Below are 15450 nucleotides of genomic sequence, written 5' to 3'. Positions count from 1 at the left end.
TAAAAAAGGAAGATGTTAAAGACAAACTATCTAATTCCAAATGGCTCCTAAGGCCTATCCTCCTTCCTTTTCTTCTTCCTCCCTCCTTTATCGTATGCTGTCCTCCTCAAGGGAATGAGGAAAGCTGGGACTAAGGTTAGGCTTGATTGTGGATGAACTTGGTTTTTATAAGCTAGTCTGACAATCTAAAAAACACCTCCTATTACGATGGCCAAGCACATTCCAAATTCCAAAGGGCCTCCGTACAAGAGAAATCTCTTGGGACATAATCTGTTCGTGAGCTGGGAACTTGCAATAGCATCAATCAAAACATATTTACTAGGCGCCTACTACGTGCAGGCCTTGCTAGGTGTTGAAGATGCAACAGATACTAAGAGCCATTGTCTCTGTTCTCACAAAGCTTAATGATCATATTCGTATTTCAAAGGTCACTCAGAAGTGCAGAAAGTGGGTTGGAGGGAAACAAGATTGGAGCCAGAAGACCAGCTGGGAGGCCCCTTCAGAAATGCAAGGAAGGGGTTGGTCCTCAATCTTCATTTCTGAGTGGAAGGGAATTTGCAAGACAATCATCTTGTGTATTTTCAGCACATCTTATATATTTTTAAAAGAAATGTGGTTATTTTTTTTTTTATTTTTTTAACATTTATTTTTGAGAGACAGAGAGAGACAAAGCATGAGCAAGGCGGTGGGGCAGAGAGAGAGGGAGACACAGAATCTGAAGCAGGCTCCAGGCTTTGAGCTGTCAGCACAGAGCCCGACTTGGGGCTCGAACCCACAAACAGCAAGATCATGACCTGAGCCAAAGTCGGATGCTTAACCAACTGAGCCATCCAGGCACCCCTGGAACTTGTATTTGGTTAGTGGAATAATAGGCACTCTGCACCGCTAGGATTACAATGAGTAATTGGTTTGGTTTGAATAGTCTACACCAACACTTGTTGGTCTTTGGCCAAAGACTGCTCCCTCTACAGTGGGAGGGACCACAGAAAGCCCTCAGGCAGATCATTAGGTGCTAGCAGTTGGAGGTTCTGTCCTATAACTGAGTGATAAGGGCGAGACAGTACGGTTAGGGCATATATATCTACTACCCCCCACTAGGGTGAGCAGTGACTTCTAGATCCCTTTGTAGGTTATTGGAGGACCAGGAAACAAGACACAGTGTCTTGGGCCCATCCACTTAGATAGACACATCTCTCAGCCATTTCTAACCATCTCTCTGGGTATTCCACATTTTGAGAAACACACCTCCAGTCCTTTGCAATGCGTCTAGTAAAGAGTAAAAATTGGTTGAAAGAACAGACATAGGCTTTGTGGAACAGCATGCGTTTGTATTCCCCACAATATCGGTCTTCATTTCATAGTTTTTCATTTTCTCTTGTTAGTACTCATCTTTCTATGCTTAAGAAGTCTGGCTTCTTTTAGTGAGTTATTACTTAGCCATCCTTCCTGGAGGTTCCTAACACCTTAATGGATCACTGATACTTTGATTCAATTTAGAAAATAGTCCTGAGCATCTACTCTGTGTAAAACTCCATCTTGACTGCTGTGGGGGCCACTGAAATGACTACGACAAACCCAATGGGCCCCTCCTTCAAAGAGTATTTTTTCTGACCTTTTCTGACTCCACTGATATTTACTTTAATCCTGTATTAGCTTCCTAGTTCTGCCCACTGTAGCTCCCCATTGCCTCTGAAACATAAACTTCCGGGCTATGATAGATTGTTACATTAATGGCCCCAAAAGAATCACACTCCCAGTGAATCACGCCATTCCCTAGGATACGCCCTCCCACACCGAATCTGACTGAGCTTGGTCACGTGGCTTGTTTTTGGCCAGTGGACATTAGCAAACGCAACGCTAGTGGAAGCTTGATAAGCGTTTGGGCATTGCAGCTTTCTCTCTTGGGATATTGCCACTGCCGTGTGGGAAGCCACATTTCAACTCCTTAAGGATAAAAGATCAGGGAGAGAGAAGCCCAGCTGTCCCGGCCAGCCCCGCTGAGCCCAGCACGCAGGGCACCTGCCAGCTGAATGCAGCCTCATGGGAGAGCCCAGGCGAGACCGATAGAACCACCACCCAGTGCTGCCAGAGAATCATTAAGAGAGCATTGTTGCATAAGCCAAAGTTTGGGTTGTTTTGTTATGCAGCAAATGGTAACTGAAATGTAGGACTGTGTCTTGGAAGGGTTACATTTAAAAAAAAAAAAAGTTTTTTTTAAGTTTATTTGAGAGGGATCATGCAAGCAGGGGAGAGGCAGCGAGAGGGAGAGAGAGAGCGGAAGAGGGAGAGAATCCCAAACAGACTCCACACTGTCAGCTCACGGCCCCACTCACGGCTCAATCTCACCAACTGTGAGATCATGACCTTAGCTGAAATCAAGAGTCGGACCCTTAACCAACTAAGCCACCCAGGAACCCCAGAAGAGTTCCATTTTAGTCCTGAAGGTCTGTGGCCAACCTTTACATTGGCTATGCTTAGGTCTACTGTGCAAGAAGGAGAAGTGTGGGCTCTTGAACCCACCTTCTGGCTTCAGAGCCTCCTTGGCTTTGTGGCTTTGGAAATTTACTTGACCTCTGTAAGCATCAGTTTTCTGCCTTGGAGCCGTGTTTCTCAAAATGTGGTCTACTTGCATCAGAATTACCCGGGGTTTTTGTTAAAAAGTAGGGTAAGCAGCTATTTTTATAATTAGCCCCAAACTGGAAACAATGTTCTCGTCCATCAGCTGGTGACAGGATACTATATATTCATACAAACAAATACTTCTCCGCACTAAAAAAAAAAAAAAAAAAAAAAAAAAAACCACCTCACTGTTGATACACTGAGCATGGTTGGTTTCCTGTCTGCAAACTTGAAATTGGGCTAGTTCCTTGAATGAAGATCAAAACTTGGGAGAGTGAAGGGAACCACTTTCTTCCCACAGGGTAGACTAAGAAGCAAAAAACAAGGAGGATTTCATGGGGCACCTGGGTGGCTCAGGCGGTTTGAGCATCTAACTCTTGATTTCAGCACAGGTCTGGATCTTGGGGTCGTAAGTTCAAGCCCCGCATTGGGCTTTGCACTGGGCGCCTACTTAAAATTTAAAAAAATAAAAAAAGAAAGGATTTCTGGGAGAAGAACACAGCTTCTCAGAAGAGAGAAGCTGCCTGGGCCTCTACAGTTTCAGGTTCCCTCTGGAAACCCCGCTGCAAGCCTGCCCTGCATTCCTCGAGACACCCCTGCATCCTTATAACAAACTCCACCCCGTTCTTCTTTAAACTGCTTTGAATTATACACTGGATTGTAGCAGCTGTAGTATTTGTCTAACAATGTATTGCCCTACTCCCTTCTGTAGACCTCCTTGAGAAGTTCATGCCCCAATTTTCATGAGGTTCTAGTAGGACAAACCACCATGGACTTTCCTCCCATGGGTGAGCATATGATCCAGACTGGCCAATCAGGGGGCCCCATTCCCTTGGCCACAATGATTGGTTTGTGCATGGACACATGACCCAGGCAAAGCCAATCAGTGTCTTCCCTAGAACTGATGCAAGGAGGTGGAAAGGAGGTCTTTTTTTGCTAAGGTGGCTAACCCGAGAACATGTGAGTGTGGGACACTCAGCCACCATTTGACCCTTTGTGAAGAGACTTTGAATGAAGGGAGGGAGAGGGGGTGGAGGAGGGAGAGGGAGAGAGAGACTCATCTCTGAAGACATTAAGATTCCATCCTGCCTAAAGCCAGATCCATTCCTAGATTGTCTGGTTATGTGATCCAATAAACTTCTTTTCTTTGTTCAACCTGGGTGGAATTGGGTGGCAACACAACTGTTTCCGGCTTATATAAGTTCATTTCTATTACTTGCCACCAAAATCCCCACTAATGGAACAATACATACAAAAACGGGATTTTATCAACTCTTCGGGTTTAGACAACCGTCCCTGTAGAATTAACAAGACCGTGGTTTTGGCGAAGGCTTCCAAGTAACCCCCATGAACTCCTCCAGGTACACTTGCTTTTGGTCTCTGTTGTGGGTCAAACTGTGTCTCCTCCGCCCAAAAAAAGAGACATGTTAAAGTCCTACTACGGTACCTCACAATGTGAGCCTATTTGGGAATATGATCATTGAAGACGCAATTGGTTAAGATGAAGTCAGACCACAGTAGGGTGGGTCCCTAATCCGGTATGACTGGTGTCCTTACATGAAGACAGGGACCCAGGGAGAACACCGTGTGGACACAGACACATCTACAGGCGAGGAAGGCCTAGGACCAGCAGAGCACAGAGAGAGGCGCATGGAAGGGACTCTTCCTCAGAAGGGACCAAATCTGCTGGCATCTTGGTTTTGGACCTCTAGCCCCCAGAACTGTGAGTAACTGTGACTTACAATAACTGTCTGTTACTGTAAACCACCCAGATTGTAGTACTTTGTCACAGCAGCCCCGGGAAATGAATACAGTCACCAGACCACAGAGTGCTGTCTGGATGGCGGCTGCAAGTACAGAAGGCACCTCCTTGCTTTAGGTCAGAGCAACTGTCCTTAGACCACCCTCCTGCTCCGCTACTCCCCTTTCAGCTTGTTTTCTTCTCGCTCTAGGGTAACTGGAGACCTAGATGGAAACTCTGATAGGATGGCCCACAGTCAACACCGACTGAACTGAGCTCCGAGCCCAGTTTCCAAAGGACTCAAGCATCTGAGGAAGATGGCATTCAAAACCGGCTGCAACACTCTCAACAATAGCCAAATTATGGAAAGAGCCTAAATGTCCAGCAACGGATGAATGGATAAAGAAATTGTGGTTTATATACACAATGGAGTACTACGTGGCAATGAGAAAGAATGAAATATGGCCCTCTGTAGCAACGTGGATGGAACTGGAGAGTGTGATGCTAAGTGAAATAAGCCATACTGAGAAAGACAGATACCGTATGTTTTCACTCTTATGTGGATCCTGAGAAACTTAACAGAAACCCATGGGGGTTTCAACTGAGGGTTGATGGGGGTGGGAGGGAGGGGAGGGTGGGTGATGGGTATTGAGGAGGGCACCTGTTGGGATGAGCACTGGGTGTTGTATGGAAACCAACTTCATGTATTGAAAAAAAAATGAAACTAAGAAAACTCTGTAAAAAAAAAAAAAAACTAAAAAAAAACAAAACCGGCTGCAAGGTTGGAGATGGGGACCGTGAGAACCGCATGCGTCGGCCCAGCCAACGGCGAGACAGGCACCCAACAGCTGGCACCCTAGGCCCCATTCCCAGCCTGTGTCTGGGGAGTGTATATGGCAACCGTCCCAAAGAACATGGGAACCGTCCTTCTCCTTTCCCAACAGCCAGCCCCACAGCCCAACACTTCCTCTGGATGGCCAACCCAGGGCACAGGAAAGGGATCGGGACGGGGAGGTGGACGAGAAGCGAATCACACACAAGGCCTGGCATCTGCCTCCCGAGGAGAGACGCCTAGGACAGAAGAGCCCAGCCGGGCTGCTTCCTCTCTGCTGTGAACTAATGGAAGATGGGGGCGATTCAGCACAGCACCACACAGGACGAAAGGGCCCAGGCTAAGGGCTACACACTTCTGCTGAAAACGGAGTCTCGACACGCTGCAAGAGAGCTTCACAGGATGAGCAGGTGATTGTTACCCGAGTATTTTTTCCATTAGAGTTCTTCTTCTGAAAAGGGCATAATCTCCTTTCTCATTCACGCACTCTTCACGCTGTGTGTTGGGAGGACAGTTCTGGCCCTCAGCTAACCGTGGGAGCAGTGGCTTGGTCCAGTTTCAAGCCTCGTCCAATGATGGGCGGCGGGGGGGGGGGGGGGGGGGATGGAGAGCCATTTTTCCTACCGAAAGAGAATACCCTTAAGAGCAAAAAGGAGCAAGTTTCTCATTTTAGAAAGAAAAAAAAAAAAAAAACAAGAAGCGTCCTCCTCGGAGATGTCAGATACTCGATTCCCAGCAATGGCTCCATTAAATGGGCATTTATTGATTTAGTGTTCAAGAGAGATCGGTGCCAAGGAATAGAGCAAACTGTTCCTATCCTTTAGTCCACATGGGTTTTGGTGACTGAAATCCCACAGGCAGCAAGCGAATCGAGGTCAGACTTCTCCATATGACGCAAGCTTCCCCCAGGGATACTGTCGGTGACCAGCAGCTTTGTCCCTTCCTCCCTCACCCCACCCCTTGCCCTGTCCCTGCCTCACTGCCCTGTCCAGCCCCCACTCTTACCTAAATTCACCTCAGGCCCAACCTGAGCTCTCAGCTTCCAGAAACCTCTGGGCATCTGTATGCAGGGAAGATGTGGAATAGGCGCATACCACGTCAGATTCGTCACCAGCTTAAGAAAGGTCGGTATATCCGAGGCCACCAAAGATGGTTGTTCAATGGAGACTGTCGTGGACGAGAGAAATGAAATCCTGGGCCTGGGATTTTTTTTTTTTTTCCTCGCTGCTTTCAGTTTTAGATATAGCACTTAAAAATGTGTCAAATCTTGAAACTGGAACGATCCTTAAGGACAACCCACTCCCACACCATACCATGTGCCAACATCGCTGTGGGCCCAGGGGGAATACCGTCAAAAGACTCCAAGGGAACACAGGGTATTGTTGCCCAGACGCTCTTTCCGCAGCTTGCTGCTGCCCTCTTTTGCCCTGTCCCTGCCCATGTGGGCATCTCCTCCTAATGCCCATCCCTTGAAGGTTTAGAGTCTCTTCTTACTTCAGGTATATCTCTTTTCCACTTTCCTAAAGGGTTTTGCTTATGTTGATAAGAGCAAATGGGGGAAAAAAAATGACTCCATTTTATCCGCCTTCACGATCTGTTCTCTCTTGTAGACTCAGTAAGAAACAACTCTGGCCCAGAACTATAGTGTCCAGGTATGAATGATCCAGAAGTTTACATCCAGCCACCGCAGATTTTACTTAGTGCAAGAGAAAAGAAGAAACAAAGTAAAGGTGGGGACAGAGCCAGGCCCCCATCTGGGAAGCAATCAGCAGAGGGAGCAAAAAGCACGAAGGGGAGTTCCAAGTACAACGGGGGGGGGGGGGGGGGGGGGCACCAGTCAGTCAGGTCAGTGGGGTGAAGGGCATCCCTGTTTATGCAAATGAACAGCATCTCACCTGGGAAGGTGAGATCCTTAGTTCAACAGAGAAGCCCTTTGTTATAAATACTTAGGAAACTCTATGTTGCCTTTAGGATTTACACTTTATTATTCTAGATGTCCTCAGCAACAGCAAATCCTTTCAGGACATATCTGACGACAGGAAGGAGTCTAAAGTCATTTGGAGTAAAGCCTGGCTAATAAGCTGGGTGATTACCTTTTAGGCCAAAATCTAGGTGACCTAAAAGGTGAAGCTAGGCCGGTTCAGTCATTATTTTTCTCTTGTGCTCTGTAAAATTGCCCAGAAGGGAGGCCAGGGATCACCATGCTCACTGGTCAATGGGTTAGATCCAGTGTACCAAGTGCCACCAACTAGTAGGGTCAGTGTCACAGGAGAAAAAGTCCTTGTCCTCTGAAGACCTTAACTTTTCTGGGTCTACGGCAGCCTTGTGTTTGGGTCCTAAGTCTTCTTTCCAACACCCCATCTCCCACCAGCTCCCCATCAGAGGTACTTTGCCAGTCTCCCTCCAACCTTGGGATTGAGGCCAAGAGTAATCCCCCCCCCCCAAAATGTCCCCCTGCAGCTCAGAGACCCCCCTCCTTTAAACGACTCCAACAACAGAAAATAAATGAAGCAAAGTGAACATCCCTTCCCCAATCTCACATGCCTAGGCTACTCCAGACAGCTTCTCGGGGGGGACTCTAAAGCATGCTCTTTTACCTAAATCGATAAACATATTTTGAATGCTAGACACAGTCCACTGCAGTGGCTACACCTGCACACCCTCCATAGAGCCTAAGTAGGGTGTAAATGCCTCAGGTCAAACTGCCTTAAATCCTAAGTCTGGAGACCCCTTGGTACAGCCATGACCCATACCAATGTCCTTCAAGGCAGGACCCAGGTGGGCTATGGGACAAGCAAAGCTGTACTGCTGGGCTTGCCCAAGCGTCAAGCGGCAGGGTCAACACTCCTTACTGGATCCAGCAAGCCAGCAGCCCAGGGCCAGGATGTGGTCTGAACTCTACTCTGTCCTGGGCTGAGTCCCTCTGTTCTCCTCCCTACTCACCTGGTGAAGACAGAGTTAGAATAAGAGGGAGCCAGTTGGGAAGGTGCCCAGGGAACCAATCTATTATGTAATGAAATAGGGGAAATTGTACTGATCAGCACTCTGCTCAGGCACAGCCCAAATGTTGTTTAAAGGAATATTCTGATAAGCTGTGAGGCTCTAGGGGGACATGAGGACATTTCTGTAGTACGTATCTGTTGGCTTGGGCTGCCCAGCATCCAGGTCCTTGCCTTTTGGCACCAAAAATCATAATTTCCTTGGGGGACCCCCTCCCCACTTTCAGTGCATGTGGTTTGGGGGCTGGACCCCACCAGGTTGGAGATGTTGGCATGTGACCCAAGCATGGGCCAATCACAGCAAGCAATCCGTCTGGTTACAGTAATTGATTACCGGTTGTGCAAAAGACCAAAGTCAATTCCATGGTACTCAACTCTTTGGGGATACTTTTGAGAACTGTTAGACTCTTTCTTTGGGGCGGCCAAGAACTCCTGATGGCCTCTTGCCTGCTAGAGAATAGAGCAGGAGAAGGACCAGAGATATGGTACAAAAGTGACAAGTCTTGATGACATCATTTAAGCCTCAGGATCCAGCGAGGCCCAAAGTGGGATGCAGCCCCGGCCTTTTCCTTTAAATGTGTCAATATATTCCCATTTTTGCTGAAGCTTGCTTCTTTTCAGCCACTTACACTCAGGTCAAACAAAACGTGCTGGTGAGTAGGACTTCTTAGGGAATGCTTAGGCAACAAAGATGATAAAGCTGGGCTCTAGTTCTATTGGACAGACGTGAAAATCTGAGAAGCTCCTTTTCTACCCTCCCCTCACAGCAGGTTCATTCTCTTATCTCTGAATAAATACCGAGCAAATATTTAAATAATGCCCATTTGAAAGGGCACCAAGGTACGGCCTGCTGGAGACACTCCTACATCAGGGTTCAGAGCTAGGAACCAAAAGTTCTGTGTTCAGGTTCCAGCTCTCCACTCACTGCGTGGCCCTGAGGATGTCCTACAGCTCCTGTGAGTTTGGACATAAGTGCCCAAGAGGCCAAAGTAAGTTTGGGGAAGGGTTTCGAAATCCCTGTGACAGTGACAATTGTGAGTCAAGGCCTATCTGAACACTTGACACCTTGGGAGGCTGAGGCTTTGTGGAGGAAAACATCCTGAGAGAAGAAAGGAGCACTCTACCTCAGCTTGGACATCTCAGTACCAGCAGATCAGTGAAGCCAAACGCCACGTCACCTTGTTTGAATGATGACGGAGAATGGCTCAGTAACTGACCTCCAGGCTTCCCCCTTCTCATCTACTCTGACACAAGCAAACATTCCAGAACATCCCAGAGTGATCACATGACCAAAGCAGGTGACCAACAGGAGACTACTACTGGGGAGAACATAATTCCACAACGTTAACAGTCATTCCAGCCTTCAAGAAAACATGGGGACCGCGGCTCTTAAACATCTAAAATTTCCACGTACCAGTTTCTACACGACGGGATCTGCGGGTTGAGAAGGTGTTTAATGGAACAAGAATGAATTTACCAGAATGCTCTACAACAAATTTGTGTATTATTCTGAACAGCAGAAGTGCTTAGCATTTGGAGAGTCGCACAAGAATGTGCCAGTCGTATTACGTGTTCAGTGTTCGCAGAGCTCTTGGGGCTGCAGATTCCTGGTAAACAGATAAGACACATAGGATGGCCCCTGAGGCACCAGGGCACTGCTGTTCCCCCGTCAGCAACCCCCCCCCCTCGTGTTCTGCCAAAGCTGTTTTGTCGGCATCATTAACAAAGGCACTCACCACGCACTCCTGTAGTCTGAGGTTAGGCTGTTCTCTGCTTCCTCCTCCTCAAGTAGGTGGATAGGAAGTTCAAGTTCTCTTCATTATCTCCTACCCTTGGATCAAATTCAGGGCTGTGATTGAACCTTTGCTGCTATTTCACCTTCTGAACTCCCAACAGACAAAACTCAGGACTGCAAATAGCACCCACTCAGGTTGTCGAGAGCTACAAAAGTTTATCGTTGACACACAGGGTCAAGCGCTTTCAAAAACATCCACATAAGTTCTACATCTCAGAGAGGACCCTCAGAGAGGATCCACGCGGGCTCTTTTCTGGAGAGAGCCCATTGGCAGAGGAGCCAGGGTGGCAGGGCCTTATTTTAAGTGCAAGCGTCTCTTTTTTAAAAGCCCACTTAAAAAGCCCAAGCTCTCTCTCCTCATTCCCAGGCCCACTGCCTCAAAAACTCTCTCTTCACACCTGCTGGTAGGTGATGCCCCCATCAGAGTTCTCTGAAAATCCAAGTGCCTGGGGGCTCAGGCTGGCCTAAGAGCATGGCCAACCACTTCTCCATGGTGCCCCCTCCCTGACCCTTTAGCGAGACTTGTGCTAACCAGCCATAGGCTCTGGCACTGTCCCCGAACCCCACAAGTAGAACTTCGACACACATGTTCTGACCTCTTCTTCCTGAGGGCTAAAATGAGCTCTATTGCCATGTTAAGGTTCTGAGCCAAGAAGTAAGGAACAGTCAATGTTATGCTCAAGAAACCAAGGACGTCGTAATTATGACAGGACGGAAAAAAAAAAAAAAAATCCCAGCCTATCCACATACCTGACACTTCCAATACCTCGGAGCTTAGACAAGAAGAAAAGATGGTATCAGAATGGGTGGGACTACTGGACACTGCTTTGAAGTTCATGTGTGTGGGTGACTGAGGCAGTAAGGCTGGGGCAAGGGTGAGACGTGACTCTGGATTTCCTACCGGGTTCCCAAAACTGCTCAGCTTCTCACAAATACTCAAGAATGGAGGAGTTGTTTTTTGTTTTCGTTTGAAGCTTATTTATTTGTGAGACAGAGAAAAAGTGAGAGCACAGCGTGCACAAGGAGGGACAGGCAGAGAGAGGAGAAGAGAATCCCAGGCAGGCTCTGTGCTGTGAGCACAGGGCCAGATGTGGGCCTTAAACTCATGAACCGTGAGACCCTGACCTGAGCCAAAATCAAGGATTGGATGCTTAACCAACTGAGCCACCCAGGCTCCCCAAGAATGGAGGAGTTTATTTTTTTCCTGACAAATATCCCACTAGGCCAGAAACGCCCAAAATATGATCTGCAGAATAAGAGCACTATGTGTAATACTTATTTATTTATTTATTTATTTATTTATTTATTTGGCAGGTATGGAAAGTCCCACAGTCAAGTCAGTCTGAAAAGAGGTAGGTTAATAAAGGCAGTTCCAACTGCCGGATTCCCAGAGCTCTGTTAATGAACATTGTGATGCTCCAAGCCTGGGCTGGACATTATGGCATGGTCGACACCTCTAATAAGCGCTTTCCAGGGGGAGCATCTCGTGATGCCAGTGCACCGTGGAACATGCTCTGGAAAGTACTATAATGGACCAGATGTGGTCAATCAAAGCATTCTGGAGTCAGCAGAGGGAGACACGCTTCTATAGATTCTTTTTCTTTCCCTCCCTCCCTCCCTCCCTCCCTCCCTTCCTTCCTTCTAAACCCACTAAGGTTGCAGAGAGAATAGACTATTAAAGAGAACGTCTGCAGGAGAAGGGAGTGAACACTGAAGAAAGCAGAGCGGAGATGGGAGAGAGCTGAATTCTGATGACATTGTAGTTCCTCGGGGGGGGGGGGGGGCGGTGGTGGGTATAGGTAGTAGCTCTAGGATCCAACAGCCCTGAGGCAGATCCCACCTCGTCAGTTCGCCCCGACTGGACAGATCCTGCTGTTCTGCACTGGAACAAGGTGAACTTCATGGAGATGCCTGCGGGCCTTCTTTTTAACTCCAGCATTTGTCATGGGGCAGTCTGACCCTGACCCGCATGCAGGTGCCATATCTCATCTCTGTTCTTCTAGCCGAGCACATCCAAGTACTAGATGTGAAGATAAACCCTGTGACTCATGCTGACATTTACCAGGGAGGGCGAAGCCCGCTTTGAATCCTTCCCAGGGATCAAACAGCTAGAAAGAATCCTAAGCATTTAGTACCTAACCATTATGTGTACAAACCCTCTCCAGACCAGGGTAGATGGTAGACAATTCCCATTTTGCAGATGAGAAAATTAGCCTCAGGTGCAGGACCCGCCCAATGCCACGCATCAGCGGACATAGCTGGGATTCACAAAGGTCTCATTCCTAATCTGGTGTTATTTGACATCGCTCTACTGAAACCCGAGAAACTAAAAGCTTTCCTCAGAAATTACTGAGGGGCGCCTGCCTGGCTGGGTCAGTAAAGCACGTGACTCTTGATCTCAGGGATGTGAGTTCAAGCCGCACGTTGGGTGTGGAGTCTACTTAAAAAAATTTTTTTAAGAAATTACTGCATTAATGTTTTTAAAAAATAAAGGCTTTCAAAAATAACATTAAAAGCACAGCCACATCAAACCTTAAAAGATGAACCCACTCCAGACCATCACGGGTTAACAGCGAGGAGAATTCGTGAACAACTAAGCTACCCACCACCCTAAATAAACATGTACGAGAATGGGGGAGTGTTAGAGGGGACGGCGAGGCAGTGATGGGCATCTTTCTGATTTTTCTGGCACCATATCACACATCAGCCTCAACTGCACAGAGGAAACCCAAGTGTGGGGAGGTAAATTATGTAACGTCCTAACAGCTGGTCAGTAGCCACGCTGAACCAGAACACAAGTGTGCCACACTCACCTCCTGAGATTCCATACCCTCCCCTGCACACCTAACGGAAGGGTCTCAACAGAGCAGGAGCCACACCCAGAACCACTAGCATCAGAAGGACCAGAGAGGGCCCATCTGCCAAAACTCTGACCTGGTCCCTTCAACGGGGCCAACCCAAGGCCCATGCTCAGGCTTGGGGTCACGTTGTCTGACAAGTGTGGACTGGATGTGACAAGGAATTGGAGCAGCCCCAGACAAAATGAAAGCTACTCTATTTGCTTGAGTAAAGGAGTGATGTGGCTTGGCCTCTGTAAGATGCCAAACACTGATAAATTCTCTACTCCAATGGCCTCTCAGACCTAGTCGACTCAAGTACCAAAAGACCTGGCTTGCCACATTCCCATGAGCCACTAGTCACTTGTGAAGAACAGGCCAGGGTTGTCTGGAGTGCGGGCTGCTTCTCCTCCACCCTGGAGTCAGGTGAGGAACAGTGGAGGTCTGGGTTGGGCATCCGGCTGGTGGTCCTGCTTTCCTATTCATCACGGACTGGAGAATATTGCCCACTGGTACATCCACGGGTCTCCAACCAAGTACCAACAGGCAAAGTCAATGGAACCCCAGGTTCTAATCCTCACACCATGACCAAAACCCCCAGTAAATCCATTTCATCACCCTATCTTGGCCCCCTCACCTCAACCAGGTGAGTCCCACCCCAACCTTGGGCATGGCCAACCCTGTGGTGATTCCGTATTTCCTTGGTGTTTCCTTTTCTCCGTCTGCCTTTGATTTTACCACTTCTTCCAACCTCCTCTACTCCATCCTGCCTACTCCTTCCTTTGCTGTTAGCACTTTGCAGTTCCACTCAAGTCAACATAAAACTGTCTGCCAGCATGGGCCTCACTGAGGATGCTCCCAAAACAGACGACTTAGCAGAAAGTGGCCACCGTGGCTCAGTCAGTTAAGCATCTGGCTCCAGCTCAGGTCATGATCCCACGGTTCATGGGTTCGAGCCCCATGTTGGGCTCTGTGCTGACAGCTCAGAGCCTGGAGCCTGCTTCAGATTCTGTGTCTCCCTCTCTCTCTGCCCCTACCCCACTCATACTCTGTCTCAAAAATAAACATTAAAAAAAAAAAAAAAGGAAGTGGCCACCTCATGGGCTTTTGTGACCGTGAGAATATAGGCACATGACACAACTTAAGCTTTTGGGTTGTTTTGTTGGGTCTGTCATTAGTTATGTCCTTCACCACTTTCTTATCAGAGAAGATTGAAAAACCAAACAAACAAACATGAAGTTTAGCTGCCCTATGAGGGCAACTTGAATTTCCATACAGCCTCCCGTTGCTCTTCCCCCATCCACAGGTCTTGCTACAATAGCCCAGCTTCCTCCCACCCCTTATCAACTGCCTTGATGAACACGGTAGAGTAATTATGAAGGACGCTGGCTGGGGCTTACACAGAAGTAGTTGAAGGGTGTTTTTAAAGACAGAAGCAGGGCCTGGTAGATGACAGAAAGGCAAAAGCAATGTTCTGCCATGACTCCCAATAAGATCACAGGTATATCTGCCCTAAAAAAAATATCGCTAGCCTCCCTGAATTCAGAGTGGTCTGTCTTCAGACAGTGAACAGAAAGACCAAGATAGAAAACCAAGTGTAAAATACTAGAATCAACAAACTACCCCAGGGGTAGCTGGATGCACCAGGAGCTAATCTAGGAACAAGGCAGAGACTGGAGGGGCTGAATGTCACTAAGATGCACCAGCACCTTGCACAGAATGGCTCCTGCCCAGTGAGTAGTACTGCTTCTCTGGAGCATTTAAGATGGGGCTGGGAACAGGCTATACCAACATGAAATTTCTCCTTTTGGGCAAGATCGTCACCACCGCCACCAGAAGTTCCCAGGGCAGAAGCAGCTACGGCAGAAGGAGGGCTGGAAACCACCAGATTCTTCCACGTTCACGGCAGAGAGCAGCACACACCCCTTCTACTGCTTGCTGTGATCTGCCTGGAGTCCACTTGTAACCTAAATTGACCGATAGCATTTCCAGAGCTTGCTGCAAGAGATAGAAAGCCCCACAGGGTAGTTATCTGTCGTGTCCAGAGCAACGTGGCCCCTTAGTTCTATGTTTAATCATGGACGGATCTGAGTTCAAACATCAGCAGCACTCAGTAGGACTGCAGCATGGGACTGATGAACGGATTAAGATGTGGTATATACACACAATGGACTACTACTCAGCAATCAAAAAGAATGAAATCTTGCCAGTTGCAACAATATGGATGGAAGTGGAGAGTATTATGTTAAGTAAAATAAGTCAGTCAGACAAAGACAATCATATGATTTCACCCAGATGTGGAATTTGAGAAACAAAACAGATGAACATAGGGGAAGGGAAGGAAAAATAAAACAAAAAGAGAGGGGGACAACAACTGAGGGTTGCTAGAGGGGTGTTGGGTGGGGGGATGGGCTGAGTGGGTGATGGGCATTGAGGGCACCTGCTGGGATGAGCACTAGGTGTTGTATGTAAGCGATAAATCACTAGATTCTATTCCTGCAATCATTATTACACTATATGTTAACTAAGTTGGATGTAAATTTAAAAAAAAATTGGTTAAAATGTAATATTTATGTTATCAATATTTTACTACAATAAAAAAAATCCATTTTTTAATCATAAAGAAA

Source organism: Acinonyx jubatus, chromosome D4, assembly GCF_027475565.1.
Source record: "Acinonyx jubatus isolate Ajub_Pintada_27869175 chromosome D4, VMU_Ajub_asm_v1.0, whole genome shotgun sequence".
Classification (NCBI taxonomy): domain Eukaryota; kingdom Metazoa; phylum Chordata; class Mammalia; order Carnivora; family Felidae; genus Acinonyx; species Acinonyx jubatus.
Note: the sequence above shows the minus strand (reverse complement) of the source record.